At 44.4% G+C, this 16,868-nt stretch overlaps 1 long non-coding RNA gene across 1 annotated transcript; it reads left to right on the top strand.

Moving 5' to 3' along the window:
- Window positions 1-1,170: 1,170 nt before the first annotated feature.
- LOC138760218 (uncharacterized) lies at window positions 1,171-14,593 on the top strand. The gene is made up of 3 exons (XR_011355516.1): window positions 1,171-1,234; window positions 12,109-12,307; window positions 14,135-14,593. It is a non-coding gene; the product is annotated as an uncharacterized lncRNA (long non-coding RNA).
- The last annotated feature ends 2,275 nt before the right edge of the window (window positions 14,594-16,868 follow it).

Here is a 16,868-nt window from a genome sequence, read left to right as displayed (position 1 = left end):
CTCCACTGGCCACTGAGACAGAGGTGCACCAAAGAAGAGATACAAGGACTGCTTAAAGAAATCTCTTGGTGCCTGCCACATTGACTCTCGCCAGTGGGCTGATCTCGCCTCCAACCGTGCATCTTGGTGCCTCACAGTTCGGCGGGCAGCAACCTCCTTTGAAGAAGACCGCAGAGCCCACCTCACTGACAAAAGGCAAAGGAGGAAAAACCCAACACCCAACCCCAACCAACCAATTTTCCCCTGCAACCGTGCCTGCCTGTCCCGCATCGGACATGTCAGCCATAAACGAGCCTGCAGCTGACGTGGACATTACCCCTCCATAAATCTTCGTCCGCGAAGCCAAGCCAAAGAAGAGAAGAAAAGTAAATGTTTAAAAGTACAGAGTAAATACAAAATGTTAATTGTAGCAATATAAAGTAAAAGTAATTGTTTTCGAGTACAAAATGTTTCCATTCATTTCTATTTTCCATAGAGGTAGGAACTTTTTTAACATTCAACCTTGTCATATTAATTTTGGGTAGCTTACAGTAACTCAATTTCCACAAAACCCAGAATTAGTTTTTTCTAGGGATAAGACACAAATTGAAATTGTCCAAATATGAAATAGAATTTGTTAAAATTCCACTAGCAATGGACAGAGAATGCAGAGCTGTTCCATGGAAGACTGATTCACATCTGGGCATGGCAAGGGGGAATGCAGAGATACATCGTTGTATTCCCCTGGAGAAGATCGCCAACGCCTTAAGAAATAAGTCCGACTTTTTTTTTACAAATCTGGCAACCCTATTTCCAAAATTCAGGCATAAAATCTTTGGATGAGTTCTTCCCAGCACTTGAGACCAGCATTGATCTTCTCCAAAGAAAATTAAATCGAATACGAATTTGTGATCTGTGGAGTGTGTGTCACTTTTCAGCGATCCAACCCGTTTTCCTTTTTTTTTTGCTATTTTCTTATCTTTTCCTTGCTTTCTATATATTTATTCATTCATTTCTTTTTCTTTGGAGTCCTGGGGGGGGGGGGGGGGGTTGGGGAGACTGAGTTAATACCATCTTGAAGTAAATATTGAATGCACTTGTATTTTTAATTTTGTAATTGACCATGTTTGGTTAAAAAAAATACATTTTAAAAAAAGTTTACTATCATCTCCCTGTACAAATACAACAAGATGAAAAACAGACCGCAGTGCAACAGATGGACCAAAATTCTTACTTGCTACGGCTACTGAAATAGGTAAGATAGACCCTTTATGTTTAAGTATATGATTTAAAAGGAAATCTGAGGAGAAAGGTGGTAGCTTTATCATCTGGAACACGCTGCCGGAGAGGGTGGTGGATGCAGAGTTACAAACGGCATTTAAGTGTTTAGTTCCATAATTGACTAAGCAGAGAAGGCCATGGTCTTAGCGGGTGAAACACCAAGGTCTGCAGATGCTGCGATTGTAGTAAAATTAGAGAGATGCTGGAGGAGCTCAGCAGGTCAGGCAGCGCTCATAGGAGGTAACAATATAGAAGTGACGTTTCAGGCCTGAGCCCTTCTTCAAGGGAGATATGAGTTTTAAAAAAAAGAGAGAGGGATAAAGGGGGAGGAATGGGAGAGGGAGGAGTCCAGACCAACAGACAAAAGGTGTTAATTGGATATGATAACCTGGAACATTGGGGGCATTTTAGAGGCACTTAGACACATGCATGAAGGAAAAATAGAGGGTTACAGGGTAGGGTGGGCTTAGTACATTTTTTTTAGGGATATATGTGTCAACACCACATCGAGGGCTGAGGGGCCTGCACTGGGATGTAGTGTTCTTTGTTCTATAAGAGGACAGAAAGGAATGGTGAGAACAGATTTTGGCTCTGTGAAAGGAGTCAAGAGGGAAAAAGGAAGAAAGAGGGAGGCAGAGTTAGAGGATGGGGAAAGATGGAGGGGGGGGAGGTGACCTAATGGAAACCGAAGAGATTGATGTTAACGCCATCCAGTTGGAGGGCACCCAGACAGACGGCGAGGTGTGGTTCCTCCAATTTTTGGGTGGTCTCTGCCTGGCCATGCATGAGACCGTAGGCAGACATGTCAGCATGGGAATGGGGCTGAAATTGACATGGAATTACATGCAGCATGTTAAAGGCCCATTGGCTTAATTCGTCCGTGCTGACCAAGTTGCGCACTTGAGCTGGTTCCCTTTTCCCTGTGTTTGGCCTATATTCCTCTCCGTGTACCTGTCCAAATGTCTTTTAAATGCTCTAATTGTAGCAGTCTCTGCTGCAGTGGTTCTCAACCTTTCTCTTTCCACTCACAGCCCACTTTAAGTATTCCCAATGCCATCAGTGCTCTGTGATTAGTAAGGGATTGCTTAAGATGGGATGTGGATGGGAAGAAAATGTTTGAAAACCACTGTTTTAATCATCCCTCATTGACTCGTTATGTGGACGGTTTCAGAACTCCAAAGGAAATGGACCAACGACAATTTTTCTCAAGCAAAATAATTTCAGTAACAATTGGGTCAAGAGAAGTGGTTCTCAACCTTCCTTTCCCACCCACATCCCACCTTAAGCAATCCCTTACTCATCACAGAGCACTGATGGCATTGGGATTACTTAAAGTGGGTTGTGAGTGTAAAGGAAAAGGTTGAGAATCACAGACCTATGGCATAGGTGTTCTGTGGTTAGTAAGTGATTACTTAAGGTACTATGTAAGTGGGGAAACGAAAGGTTGAGAACCACTGCTCTGCTGTATCAGCTCGTTCCATACATTTGCCATTGTCTGTATGGAAAAAGTACTTTATGTCCCTTAGATCCTCTTTGTCTGTCCTCTCTCACCTTAAACCTCACTAGTCCTAGATTCTCCTAACTGGGGAAAAAAAATGTAACCATTCAATTCCTCATGATTTTATAAACCTCTATAATGTCACCTCTCAGAGACCTCTGCCTTGGAGAAATGCCCGCACCTCCCCAGACCCAGTAATATCCTTATGTTGGAAGGTGGGATAAACATGGATCAGTGTCCACCTTGTTATCTGAACCTTGATGAAGGGCTCAAGCCTGAAACATCGGATATGTATCTTTAAGGAGGAAAAACCCAACACCCAACCCCAACCAACCAATTTTCCCTTGCAACCGCTGCAACTGTGTCTGCCTGCCCCGCATCGGACTTGTCAGCCACAAACGAGCCTGCAGCTGACGACATTACCCCTCCATAAATCTTCGTCCGCGAAGCCAAGCCAAAGAAGAAGATTGTGTTTTTACTTTAGTCATGCTGTCTGTACTCTTTCATGTTTTACTTTACCTGGGCGACACGATTGGTGTAGCAGTTGGCGCAACAACGTTACAGTGCCAGAGACTGGGACCAGATCAGGGTTGGAATCCAGCACTCTCTGTAAGGAACTTGGACATTCTCCCTGAGTCTGCCTGGGTTTCCTCCGGGGTCTCCAGCTTCCTCCCACTTTTGAAATGTACCTGGGGTTGTAGGTTAATTGAGTGTAATTGGGTGGCCAAAATGGCTGAATGTCTAAATTTTTAAAAATTAAAAATTTTGCAAAAATGTAATCAATGTTCTGTTCCCATGCTGGATGTCATTATTGTGACAGACAAGAATGGCAGAAAATTTGTCCCATGGAGGAACAAACTGACTGTATATTCCAAATATGCATTAGACCGGAGTAATTGATGAGAAAAGCTGGAAAACTGCAGCTCTTTTAACGCCTCAAAAATTGCAATCAAATATTTCAGATCGATGTTTTAGATGTGGTGAAGAAATTGGAACTTTTCTCCACTCAGCCTTGTTCAAAAGTCAAACCATTTTGGATTTCTAGATGTAATTTTTTGCAACAAGTTACAGGTGCTGTTTTTCCATTAAATCCTGAAATATTCTTGATGAGGAATTTTAGAAATATATTTCCTAAATTAGATTTATCAGATTCTCAATTGAAATTTGTTAATTAGCGAGGAAATGTGTTGCTGTTACTTGGAAATCAGATGTTTCTTTAGGAAGATGGCACACAGAGATTCAAAGTTGTATCCCTTTAGAAAAAAAGTTACTTAGAATTTGAGAGGTAAATATGTAAAGGTTAAAACCTTGAGTTTTTGATTCTTAGTTAATTTTGTGTCTGTCTCTTTAAGAGAACTATTGTTTGTAGTGTTACCATAGTGACTATGAAGTGATATCCACCCAGACCAAGAGCTTGCATCTCATTCTCGACGAACCATGGAGACGTGAGCTCAAGATCATTTTCTTTGAATTTGTCTTATTTTGTCTTATTTCTTCTTGTATATCTCTTTAAAGTTGAATTTCGTTATATCTTTAAATGTAGCCGAATGTTTTGTTTATTCATCGTTATAGAAATCTTAATGCGAAGTTATGCAAAATGTTTATCCATTTATCTATGAATTAAACTGCATCTACAATGTTTGGTTTATTGGATTAATAATTCGGAATATTGTCCTCACGTTTCCTTAAAGCTGGCACGTTTTGAAATTAGGAAATACTCGAACCGGCAAAGAGTCGTCTAATAAAATATTCTACTTTTTTACAGATTTGGAGCGTGTACGCTCAAACATTAGGATTGAATTTATAAATAATTCCTTTGATTCTTCCGGTTCCATGAGATTATCCCTCAATTAATTATGTGGGGTTTTTTGGGTAAAAATGTTTTTTATGTGAGATCGTCGAGTGTTTCCATATAACATATAACAATTACAGCACGGAAACAGGCCAATTTGGCCCTTCTAGTCCGCACTGATCCAAGTCCCCTCCTCTAATCCCACTTACCTGCCCATATCCCTCCATCCTCCACCCATCCATATACTTATCCAACTCTTTCTTAAATGACAAAATTGACCCTGCCTTCAGTCTCACTTTGCTGGGCTTCTTCTTGCTGCTGCTCCTCTTCTTCTGGGCTACTCATCTGTTGGGCCTTCTGTTGCTGCTCTTCTTTCCTATCAATCCCTTTCCTGTCACTTTCCTCTTCTTCCAGCTGAGAGCCCTGATGTCGGGCATCCCTCAGCTGGTCGGGCTGTGTTTGCCCGCTCCTCAGCTGGGCCCCCTTCCTGTCGCTGTTTTCTTTTTCCTTAGTGTGCGCATTGCGCATGCACAGTTGCGCACTTCTGTTTGCGGTCCAGCGGTCGGGAGGTCATGACTCTGCGGGGTTGTCACCAACCTTAGGGAACAGGTTCTTTTCTCCACGACGGCTCCCTGTTTCTTCATGCAGGTAAGGCCTTCTCCTTTCTCTTCCGGCGTCTTTTCTTCTTTTTTTCCCGTTGTTTTTACTTTTTCCTTCTTGGGTGCCATTTTCTTTCTTTTCTCCACAACTTTATCTTTTATTTGTTGTGTTTCTTGAACTTTATGTTTTCTTCACTTTATTTCCTCTTTTCTGGAGAGGCCTGGTATTCTCCTACCGGCCACTACTCCATCACGTGACTCCTCATAGAGGGCACAATTTCAGGATTGAAGGGCGTCCGCTTAGAACAGAGATGCGGAGGAATTTCTTCAGCCAGAGGGAGATGAATCTGTGGAATTTGTTGCCACAGGCAGTTGCAGAGACTGGGTCATTGGATGTACTTTAGGCAGAGTTTGACAGGTTCGCGACGATCGAGCCGGCGCTCTGGGTGGCGAGCGCAACCAAAGGCCAGCAGCCCGCGCAGCGGCACTAGCCCCAACAAGTGAACCGGCAGGCGTACGACAAGGGCAGCTTAAAGGCCAGTGACTGTGGAGGAAAATCTGAACACAAAGGGTTCACCCATAAGTTGCTTACAAGAACAAATTGCACTGCTCTAACTATTAGAAACTGATAGTAATTATACGTTAGAATCTGTTGCTTCAGAAGTACATATAACAAATAACTTGGGATATAAAGTCATAGCCTATGTGGTTTAAGGACAAAAAAAAAACAAAAATAAAAGAACATGTTAGTTGCATATTGCTTAAGTGGAGGCAGGGAACCTCAAGGTTGTGATTTATCTGCAGACATGATAAGCTTTGGAATTCTGGGAAACAATGATTCAATTATTGCCAAATGTTGAGTGATAAACTATTGTCAGGTTGTCCGCAACAGGAAGCCCACATGCAGGAATGCACTGCCATTTATTGTATACAAACTCTGTTAAAACTGGCTGTGAGCAGAGCAAGCTCAGGCTGGGTGCTGGGCATCCTCTCCAAGATATCTTGCTAATAAAACACTTCCGAAGCTTTACCCTGGTGTCGGTAGTTGACTCTTTCTCCGCAACAAATCTGGCGCTGCGAGCAGGGTCCTATTTGACAGGATCACGAACCTGGGACTGAGGGTCCCGTAGGAGTGAGTGGGCGACGGCCCTAGCCAAGAACCTAGCTGAAAGGGGGTGAGGCAGGCTCACACACCGAAATCCTCGCTTGAGAGGGTGAGGTGAGGCTCACACACCGAGATCCCTGGTTGAGAGGGTGAGGTGATGTACAGAGAGTAGCAGTCTCTCTATTTAAAATGGGGGGAAGACGGAGAAGTAGTACCCAGGGTGACAACGTGGACAGAAGAGGCACCGGTGCACGCGCTTTAAAGCAAGGGAACTGACAACTGTGTATATATTGTTTAACTGTTGTTAAGATTTAACAGAAGACCAAGATGGGAAATCGGCTCAGCAAGGCAACTATTCCCGGTCGAGCACACAAGTCTGTTCCCAGGCCACGACAACGACCCCGATGAAGAAAGCCACTAAAGACCCAAGGAAAGGAACTATGGAGACATCGCCAACTGGTAGGAGATCCTCTGCAGCCTCTGGGCTCGCCAGCTGACATCGTGATGAGAGAGGGAAACTGGAATTATGCTGTCCTGTTCAGTAATGATCTATATGGGTGGTTCACGAATGAATAGTCGTATGGGGGAAGTTTTAATTTAAAGCTGATAGAAGATCTGAAAGAATCTACTAATAGTGAAGGAGGAGACCCCATTTGGGATCTCAGATATTTTAATGGGTGTTTTAATAAGTGGACAGAGGTCGCAAAGCGGCATCAGCCCGCGACCGGAAAAGAAGGAAAAGGGACAGACCCTCATTCGGAGCTTCCCAAGGCCCCTTCATACTCTCTTACTCCTCCAGAGCACCATCTGCGCCTCCTGGCATGGCCTCCACGCCTCCTGTCGACCTGTATCCCCAGTTATCTGCTGGAAGGGGAAGCGACTGGGACAACCTGGTCCAGGCAGCAGTGGCTTATGCCAGCAGGCTGCGGGATGGGGCACCCGTTAGGCCTGTGCATCAGGCTGAACCTCCTGTTTCGTGGGAAGTGAATGTTGCCTTGGCGCCTGATGCTTCAGGGCACAGAGAACCCAGGTCTGAGAAAGGATTGGAGTAACAACACGTAGGGGGAGCAAAGGAAAAGCCAGATTCAACTAGTCAAATGCCCCAAAAAATGATCGGAGACGCCCCCATACTAAAGACCTGGATGCCGCCTGAGGCAGAGGACATTATTAGAGCAGCACCAGACCCAGTAAGGAGACCCATAGCGTTCCACCATTGGCTGCAACAAACCAGCGCCATCTTCATCCCTTGCCCGGCGACATCCGTATGCTGTTACAAGCTGCCTACAGATCCCACTGGCAGGCAGTAAAAGAATCTTTCCTAGTCCCAATAGGAGAAAATGGGAGAAGTAACGCGCTGCTTCCAGAAGGTGGGAAATAAACAATTGAATTTGTGGTTTGTTTTAAAAACACTTGGGAAGAAGATGCTGGGGTACCTTCACAAGATAACCAATCCTTGGCTGTGCAGACCTTGCTAAATTGCCTGCTACCCCAAAATGCCAAAATGTATAAGATGAAGCAATTGGATTGGCAGGGAAAGAATTGAGCTAACACTGTTACTGTATTGACTAATATGGACAGAGAAGGGTTATTCACCCAGAAGGAGAAGCGAACAGGGCAGTTTTATATGTGTACAAAGAACGAACATAAGGGAGAGGGTGACCGAAAGCGGGACAGGCCCCGGGATAAGACCCAGGATCAGCGCTGCAATTGCAGAATGAAGGGTCATTGGGCACAGGAACGTAGAAGCCAGCCCTGGGGAAGAGGATGGCAAAGAGGATGCCCATTGCCCTAGAGACCCTGGGCCTTATCAAAATCCCTTTGCGGGCCAGGACTGTAACTAACGGCCCCAATTCTCCTCTCAGCAGCCCAACCCGTAGGGGTGCCTGGAGGGGCCGGTAGTACAGGCCCCCCTCCTCCAATTGTCCTTAGATGGAGAAACCCAGCCTATGCTTAATGTGCGGTTGGAGGGGAAAAGAGAGTTTGATGTTGGTGGATACCGGGGCCACCATGTCATCTGTGCCATCATCCACAGGATTACCCCTGAGAGAAAAAACTGTAGGTAGCATTGGGGTGTCCAGGACCCTTATGACTGACCCTGTTTCACAATCCACCATCCTGACAGTGGGAGATAGTCAAGTCGAGGAAAGATTGATTGTGTTACCCACGACCCCTGTCCCTATCATCAGGAAGCCCACATGCAGGAATGCACTGCCATTTATTGTATATAAACTCTGTTAAAACTGGCTGTGAGCAGAGCAAGCTCAGGCTGGGTGCTGGGCATGCTCTCCAAGATATCTTGCTAATAAAACTCTTCCGAAGCATTACCCTGGTGTCGGTAGTTGATTCTTTCTCCGCAACAGCGACCCAAAAATGGTGCTGCGCAGCCATTAGTCAAGAACAGCACGCGGGGAAGAAGGGCATTGTTATGAAGGAAAGTACCTGCGTGTGGGAAACCCGCTTTTGTTATACATGTTGTGATGTCAGCCAAGAGGGGCCACGGCGGGAACAGTGCAAGTATGAAAGTCGGGCCTGAGCCCCGATAAAACTCAGAGCTTAACCTGAATACGCTACGTGTGTGTGTCTTCTTTCAAGTAGCATGCAGCTACGGGTTCTTGATTAACTAGGGCATCAAAGGTCGGGCAGTGGGGCTGAGTGGGAAAATGGATCGGCTCATGACTAAATGACAGGGCAGACTCAATGGGCTGAATAGCCTATTTCTGCTCCTATGTCTTATGGAAATGGTGCATCTCCATACCATAATTCATACACCAGACACATAATACATCCTACACACAAGCAACGTATATAAATAGAGATCCAAAATTCTTCTTTCTTTCTTTGGCTTGGCTTCGCGGACGAAGATTTATGGAGGGGGTAAAATGTCCACGTCAGCTGCAGGCTCGTTTGTGGCTGACAAGTCCGATGCGGGACAGGCAGACACGGTTGCAGCGGCTGCAGGGGAAAATTGGATCCAAAATTAATGTATATAAAAATATATTTAAGTTCCTGTACAAGTTAGTTTTCAGAGAGACATGGTCGTGTACGGTTTAAGAGACAAAAATTCAGCTACTTGGCACAAGGTGACCTCATGTTTAATTTGGCATGCAGGCATTGTGGTTTTTATGAAGATGGGCAGGGAAACCCTTGGAGAATTGTGTTCAGTTCTGGTCACCTCATTACAGGAAGGATGTGGAAGCTGCGGAGATGGGGCAGAGGAGATTTACCAGGATGTTGCCTGGATTGGAAAATATGTCATATGAGGCAAGGTTACCAGAGCTGGGACTTTTCTCCTTGGAGTCAAGGACAAGAGGTGACTTAGAGGTCTACAAGATTATAAGGTGGACCGCCAGCACCTTTTTCCCCAGGGGGGAGTAGCAAACACCAGAGAATGTCTGTACAAAGTGAAGGGAGGGAAGATTTTTTACACAGAGAGTAGTGGATGCATGGAATGCCCTGCCAGGGGTGGTGGTGGAGGTTGGAAGGCATTTAAGAGACTCTTAGACAGACACGTGGATGGAAGAAAAATAGAGGGTTTTTTTTTAGTGGGTATATATGGGTCAGTACAACATCGTGGGTCAAAGGACCTGTACTGTGCTGTAGTATTCTGTTCTATGCCAGGAATTTCCATGCATCCTGTGCCAGCCACTAATGCAATCGTCACCTAGTCAAATTTTGGCTCCCAAAGCTGTGGCCCAGAATCAGGTCAGGCATCAAATGATCACAACTGGCCTAAGTCATCATTACAGATGTCTTGGCGGCCATTCCTCACACTATTATTAGGTGTTCCAGAAAAGGGGAGCGATCGCAGCAGCTTCTAAATTGAACCTCAGCGCAGAGCGAGTGGTAATCTCGTGTGAATTAATAAGGGAGGAATGTACACATTAGGACGGAATTCTGCGCCATTCACAGTTTTCATTGTAGACTTTGTCTAGCGCCTGCCAGTCGGATGATTGGATGTTCAGGTCTGATTTTTGATTGATGAAAAGTCATTAGAGCTGCGCATCCCCACAAGGGCAGACTGTTTCATCGTGGGGAAGGAGTGCAGTCAAGTTTTGCTGCTGGAGCAATGTACAATGTGCTGGAGGAGCTCAGCGGATCGAAGAGCATGAAAGAAAAACGGTCAACGATGAAGCATTCTGGCCCGCAATATTGACAAACCTTTTCTCTCCCGCTGTGTGGAGCGCTGTGGTGCAGTGAACAAACACAAGACTATACTACAGGCTTTAATCACCTTAAAGTTGAATGCCAGGTGAACACCAGGTCTGTGTAGCCTCTGGTTCCACGTGCCCGACTGATTTAGGAAGGGGCCAGCTCGAGTCTTTATATGGGCTGGTGATTGACAGTGGGGCCAGCCTCCCAGGTTGCCTACCTACAGGTACAGTGGTTGCCCCTGCAGTTGGCTGGTAGGAGTGTGGCCAGTGTAGTGGTTGTATCACCACAAGCTGATGGTGGGTGCTCAGAGCGCTTCCAGCAGATCGCGTGCTTGAAAGAGGTATGGACAAATTCAAGGTGGGTGGCCAAAGCTTTAGTTACCACTGGCTGTGATGGACAACAGTAAATTCTGAATTTAACAGTAAATTGCTAAAAACCCATCTGGTTTACAAATGTCTTCAGGGGGAAAATGAACTACCACCCTCAAAGGAAATTGTAGACCTGTTAGGCTAACATCGGTGGTTGGGAAGTTGTAGGGGTTGATTTTCAAGGATGAGGTGATGGAGTACCTAGAGGTACACGAGGCCAAAGTCAGCATGGTTTCCTCAAAGGGAAAATTTTGCCTACAAACCTACGACAATTTGTAGAGGTGACCACATCCAGGTTGGACAAAGGAGATGCGGTGGATGTTGTACACAGTAAGTTCCCCGGGTTAAGAACGTCCGACTTACAGACAACTCGTACTTACAAATGGACTACACGTGGTTTCAGAGATTCGAAGAAGGAGGAAGGAGAACGCTGTTCACCATATTAAGTCAGATCACGTTGCCATTAAGTGTGTTGTTTTTTCGGTCAAAGTTATATTATGACATGTTACGAATACAGTAAATGTTAGATATCAAATGGTTCAATATAACTTTCTTCTTCAATTGTATTAAACTCCACACAAATTAAATGGGCTTAATTCTAATTATTCAAATAAGTGTTTTCGATGTATGAATGAAATAGGGACTTTTTTGCATTCGGTGTGGTCTTGTGAAAAAGTGGAAAGGTTTGGAATGAACTGAGTTTATTATTAGGGCAAATTAAGAAGATAAAGATACCAAAGGAACCAAGAATATTTTTACTTGGAGGTATTTATGATAAGGATATAAAATTGAAATTGGACAAATACCAAGAAATATTTTGAAGTCTTGCAATAGCAACGGCAAAGAAATGTCTAGCGATATCATGGAAAGAGGACAGAGAAGTGTTATTAAGTCGATGCTATGATGAGATGCAAACCTATACCTTTGGAAAAAAATTACATATAGTTTAAGGAATCAAGTTGAAAATTTTTATAGTATTTGGAAACCATATATGGATTTTATGGATAATTTTCCATCCACCTCTTCTATCTTATCCACTCCTCTTAATTAGTCATTTTTAGAAACAATTAATGATTGTTTATGCTAATATTATTGTGTATTAAATGGTAGGTGTTTCTTTTCTTTCCTCTTCCTACTTTTGGGTGGGGGGGGGGAATGGGGAGAAAATATATAAAAGTACTTTTTTTTGTATCATTGGGCTATCGATATTTGATTAATGTTTTATTCATTTTCTCCTGTAGTGATGCAAACAATTAAATATTTAATAAAAAAAGTGTAGCTTTGTAATTGGCTTAAATTTTCTCTTATTTACCCTTGTCGCCGTGCTTCCAAAGCGTAAATCTGATCCAAGCTATGGTGATGGATCAAAGGAAAGGAAATCAATCACAATTGAAAATAAAGTGGAAATAATAAAGTGATCGGGAAGAGGTGAAGTGCCCTGGGTCATTGGAAAAGCATTATATCACAAGATAAAGGAGCAGAAGCAGGCCACTTGGCCCATCAAGTCTGTTCCGCAACTCTACCCTAAGCTTGGTGAGACTCTTGATTGTCTAATAGACTCGGGGAGTACTGACAGCTACATCCACGAGAAAGTTGCCAGAGCCTTAAATTTGCGGAGGTATCCAGCGAACCGAAAGATATTGATGGCTTTTATTATGGTACCATTTTACTCATGGTACAATAATGAAAGACAATAGGTGCATACACAGTTATACCCAAGGGGAGTGTCCTTAACAGTAGAGATAATGCACAGCCAGTGTTAGTATAGAGGGGGGAGACAGGCAGCTTGGCAGACATTCACCACAGTCTCCCCCCGGCAGAAGAAGGGTTAAAATCAAAAGGAAATTTGATTTCCTAGGAAAGACTGAAGCAACCGATACATGGATACCATGTTTGGCCTTGAGAATACACTAACAGCCAAAATACGCCAGTATCTAGCAAGTAATCGAAATATAATGAGATGTTTTATGAATATGTCGGCCTATCAGGTTGTTTACAAATTCTGGTGCTTCTTCTCAAAATAGGTGGCTCCTTTGCAACCTTGGGGACTGGTACAGGTCCTGGGTCTGTAGTGTGGGAAGGACCGACTTCTGGACCCACTCCAGAATCGCCAGCATGAGGCCGTGGAGCCTCAGCATGCCCATCTGAAAGCTTACTAGGGGTCACAGGCTGGGGTGGGGGGGGGGGGGTGGGTGGTGAGCCCAATCTCTCAGGTTCACTCTGAGTAGGGGTGTGAGGAAAGGACGAACCAGGCGAGGCCAGATCTCTTCGGGGTACAGTGTCAGTACTCCCATCTGGGAATTTAACATGAGCGTAGTTCGGGTTGGTATGGAGTAGCTGAACTGGTTGGACTACTCAGGCCTAGTTCCATTACCAGCCTTTTCCCCTTATCCCCTGATGCCCCGACCAATTAGATACCTAGTGATCAGGCCTCCACCGCTGTATGCGGCAGTGAGTTCTACAAATCCACGACCCTCTGACTAAAGAAGTTCTTCCTAATCTCTATTTTAAATGGATAACTAATTTTAAGACTGTGCCCCTTGTCCTTGATTCACCCAATTAGGGAATTAGGGAACTATCCTATCGACATCCACTCTGTCAAAACCTTTCAAAATTCGAACTGCCTCTATGAGATCCCCCCTCATTCTCCATACTCCCAACGAATACAGTCCAAACGTTCCTCATACGCTAGCCCCTGCATTCCAGGAATCATCCTGGTAAATCTCCTCTGCACCCTCTCCAACAACATTACATCCTTTCTAAGATAGGGGGCCTAAAACTGCACACGGTCTCACCAGTGCCCCATAAAGTCTCATCAACTCCTCTTTACTCTTCTACGCTATTCCTCTTGAAATGAAGGCCAACATACCATTCGCTTTCTTCACTACCAGTTTCACCTGGTCCCTAACTTTTAGGTTTCCCTGCACGAGGACACCCAGGTCCCTTTGCACCTCCGAGGTCTGAATTTTCTCCCCATCCAAATAGAACTTTCCACAGTCAAATATAGAACCATTTTAAAGGATAAAGTGAGAATAATGGGACATGGGAAAGGCTCAGTCCTGATGAAAGCTGCATTTATTACTCAGCAACAAAGTGGTTTAATTAGTGAAGTGTAAAATCTATTAGTGAATTAGTGAAGTGTAAAATCTATTGATCATTTGGTAAGTTTAATTAGTGAAGTGTAAAATCTATTGATCATTTGGTAAGTTTAATTAGTGAAGTGTAAAATCTATTGATCATTTGGTAAGACAATCAAAGTCAGCGCAATATGCCTGATAGACTTACTTTAGAGGAGGAAGAGGCTCAAAAATGATTTAACAGTTGCACGAGAAGGAGATTGTGATGAAAAATTTTTTGCAGGTAGGGGTTGGGCCATTCGTTTCAAAGTGAGGGCAAATTGGCATCCTATTAAAGGTGAAAGCAACGAGTGCTGTGAGAGATTTTCCTGAAATGTTGAAAAGAATTATCGAGGAGGAAGGTTATTTACCAGATCAAATATTTAATGTCGACTAAGGACCTACGTTTCGAAAGAGGAAAAATGTGCACCAGGGCATAAGGCATCGAAGGACAGGCTAATGTTACCGTTTGGGGGGTAACGCATCTGACGATTTCATGCTGAAGCTGTGGGGGTCCACCACCAGCCTACTGCAGGGGGTGACCTCTGTACCTGCAGGAGTGTAAGAGGACAAGACAACACCTGGCCAGCTGTCAGTCAGCCGATGTGAATGGATCAAGTCCCACCCGGTCGGCTGCCAATCACCCTCCGGGATATAAGCCTGAGACGGCCCTTCAAAGACACCCTCAGAGTTTACAGCAGCTCTCCTCACAGCTGGCTCTGTGGAAGTTTATGTCAAATAAAGCCTGTTGTACAGAGTTTATGTTTTGTGTGTTTGCTTCTGTCTGATAGTAGACCACAGTTAATCAATACATTACCATTAGAAACAGGAAGCAGAGTTGGGCACAAAAAAGTGGCAGATGGAGTTCAATCTGGGTAAGTGTGAAGTGATGCATTTTGGAAAGTCGAATTGGAAAGGAGAGCATGTGGTTAATGGCAGGATTGTTAACAGTGTGGAAGAACAGAGGGACATTGGGGTCCCAATTCATAGCTCCCTCAAGGTCGCTGCACAGATTGATAAGGTAAGAAGTCTTGTGGTGTGCTGGCCTTCGTTAGTCGGGGGATTGAGTTCAAGAGTCGAGAGGTCACGTTGCAGCTCTATAAAATTCTGGTTTGACCACATTTGGAGTATTGTGTTCAGCTCTGGTCATCTCATTACAGGAAGGATATGGAAGCTGTGGAGAGGGCGCAGAAGAGATTTACCAGAATGTTTCCTGGATTGGACAATGTGTCTTTTGAGGCAAGATTAGCAGAGCTGGACCTTTTCTCTTTGGAGCGAAGAAGGATGAAAGTTGACTTAATAGAGTTTGACAAGATTATGAAAGGCATCGACAGGGTGGACAGCAGACACCTTTTTCCCCGGGGCAGGAATAGCAAATACCAGAGGACATAGGTACAAAGTGAAGGGAGGAAAGTTTAGGAGAGCCGTCGGGGGTAAGATTTTTGCACAGAGATTATTGGGTGCCTGAGGTGAAGGTGGAGGCTGGTACAATAGGGACATTTAGAAGACACTTAGACAGCCCGTAGAATGCTACAGCATCACTGACCTGCTCCCATTCCATAACTTTCTAGGACTCTCCAATCCAATATATCTATCCAATTTATTCTTAAAACACACGATTGAGATGGCAGCTCATTCCACACTCCCACCACCATCTAGGTGAAGAATGCTCCCCCTAAACATTTCCCCCTTCAGTTTAAAACTATGACACATGGATGAAAGAAAAATACAGGGTTATGAGGTAGAGAGAGTTTAGTTTTTGAGTAGGTTTACATCGGTTCACTCAACATTGAGGGCTGAAGGCCCTGTATTGGGTTGCATTGTTCTATGCTTTATGATATTTCTATTTACTTCTGCTTCCTTCCAATCTCTACAACTTCTTCTCACCCTATTCCTAATTCTAGCTCTATCTCGTGTATCCTTCTCCAAAGTCAGTTGCATTCTGAACTGTCTGGTACGCAAAAGTCTGGAATTCCCTCCTGTGACCTCCCTCTCTCCTCACCTCCTTTCAGATGTTCATTCTAACCACTTTAATTATGGTCGTTGACGGTCAGTTACACAGCATAGGAATAGGGCCCTTCAGCCCTTCATGTCTGCTCTCACCACAATGCCAATCTAACAATTCCCTGCCTGTTCATGTGTCTGTCTCAATTCCTCAATCATTGCTTTGCAACTGTTTCTACCATCCCCCAGAGGAAACTGTTCCTCTGCAGTGTAGAAGAATGAGGGGAGATTTGATAGAGTTATTTAAAATTATGAGGGGGACAGACAGAGTAAATGTATGTCGGCTTTTTCCACTGAGGGGAGGTGAGATACAAACAAGAGGATAAGGGTGAAAGGAGAAAAGTTTAGGGGGAACATGAGGGGGAACTTCTTCACACAAGAGTGGTGGGAGTGTGGAACGAGCTGCCAGCTGAAGTGGTGAATGTGAGCTCATTTTTAACATTTAAGAATGATTTGGACAGGCACATGGATGGGAGAGGCATGGAGGGCTGTGGACTTGGGTGCAGGTCAGTGGGGCTACACAGAAAAATTGTTCACACAGACTAGAAGGGCCAAAGGGCCTGTTTCTGTTCTGTAATGTTCTATGGTTCTAAGTAGGCCTAATTTTGACATTCAGTGGACATTATGATCAATGGACATAGAAGGATATGAACCAAATGGGACTAGCCCAGAATACCAGCTTGGTGGCCAAAGGACCTCTTCCATTTTTTGTGGCAGTGATTTTATGTCTCTCTGTCCACCCCAGCACCATGTTCCAGGTGCTCCCTCTCTGCATCAACAAAATGCCTCATATATCTCCTCTGCAAATCCCCCTTCTCGCTTTGGAGGGTGGGAGGAAACCAGATCACAAGGAGGAAACCCACACAAACACAAAGAGAATGTACAAACTCCTCACAGTCAGCGTCGGACCCGAACCCGCACCACGCTAACTTCTACGCTAACCATGCAACCCTTATTACTCTGGAAGAATTGTT

Source organism: Narcine bancroftii, chromosome 4 (genome assembly GCF_036971445.1).
Source record: "Narcine bancroftii isolate sNarBan1 chromosome 4, sNarBan1.hap1, whole genome shotgun sequence".
NCBI classification, from domain to species: Eukaryota; Metazoa; Chordata; class Chondrichthyes; order Torpediniformes; family Narcinidae; genus Narcine; species Narcine bancroftii.
This window is presented reverse-complemented; position numbering and strand designations above follow the sequence as displayed.